Below are 989 nucleotides of genomic sequence, written 5' to 3'. Positions count from 1 at the left end.
CTGCTGTCACCGCGACGGTTGCATGTCGTGTTGATATGGCGCGCTTTTGCTGCAAAAGCACTGTTAAGTGCAGCGTACTTAAATAACTGAAAAATGCTAATGCCATTGTGTGAAAATTGCGCTGCCTTTGCGCAAAAAAAAAAAAACAAAAATCCCAAGCAACTTAAGTGCTTATGCGCATACTTATAGACAAGCGAATGTAAAAAAAATTAAATTAAGTACTTTTAGCATTTTACGAGTATGCGCTTTAGCAGGCTGGGAGTCATAAAAAATTACCCTTTATGAAAACGAAAACCCTTTAAAAAGCTGCACATCCTTTTTCAGCCTGAGTACTTATATGCGCGCTCTTTTTAATAAATATTTTCCCTTTGTTATTTATTTATTAATTTTTTTTTTACATATTTGCTCACACCATTAGTCTGCCTAATGATGCCTTTCGTCAAATGCTTTTCCATTCAAGCAATTCAAATTCATATCCAGCCAGCTACTATTTCCATCTCGGCGCATTATCATTTCTTTTGTTTCTAGTTGATTAATTTTTGTCTTTATAATTTTTTATTTTTTTTTGAACATTGCCAAAGTTTCAAGTGTGACATGACGCTTAGAATTGCATAGATTTTTCAACGCTCACGGCCTTTTGACAACACTTTCATCTCCCCTACTGCCTTGACAGTTTATCAAACGCAATGTGACGCATGCGCGCAAAAAAGTGTCAGCACCTTTTTGGGCTCTTCATTGTTCGAATGGGGGTTCGATTTCGTCACTGCAGTGCAGGGAAAGGGTGGTGTCGTTACTTGCAGTATACTTACTTGCATTTTGGGAAATTCGTTGCGCATGCGAATTTTAATTTATTTTTTTCAAATCAATGATATTGACAATAACAAGTTGTTGACAGTAATTTATGATTGTCGCTGTGGCATATTTTTACAGGAACAATGACAAAGTGTGCAAATCGATTTTGTAATTTACAGTATTTTAATGAAGTGCCA

This window comes from Rhagoletis pomonella, unplaced genomic scaffold (genome assembly GCF_013731165.1).
Source record: "Rhagoletis pomonella isolate Grant_MI unplaced genomic scaffold, Rhpom_1.0 Rhpom_scaffold_00002, whole genome shotgun sequence".
NCBI lineage: Eukaryota > Metazoa > Arthropoda > Insecta > Diptera > Tephritidae > Rhagoletis > Rhagoletis pomonella.
The sequence above is the reverse complement of the archived record's forward strand: the minus strand, read 5'-3'. Positions refer to the sequence as shown.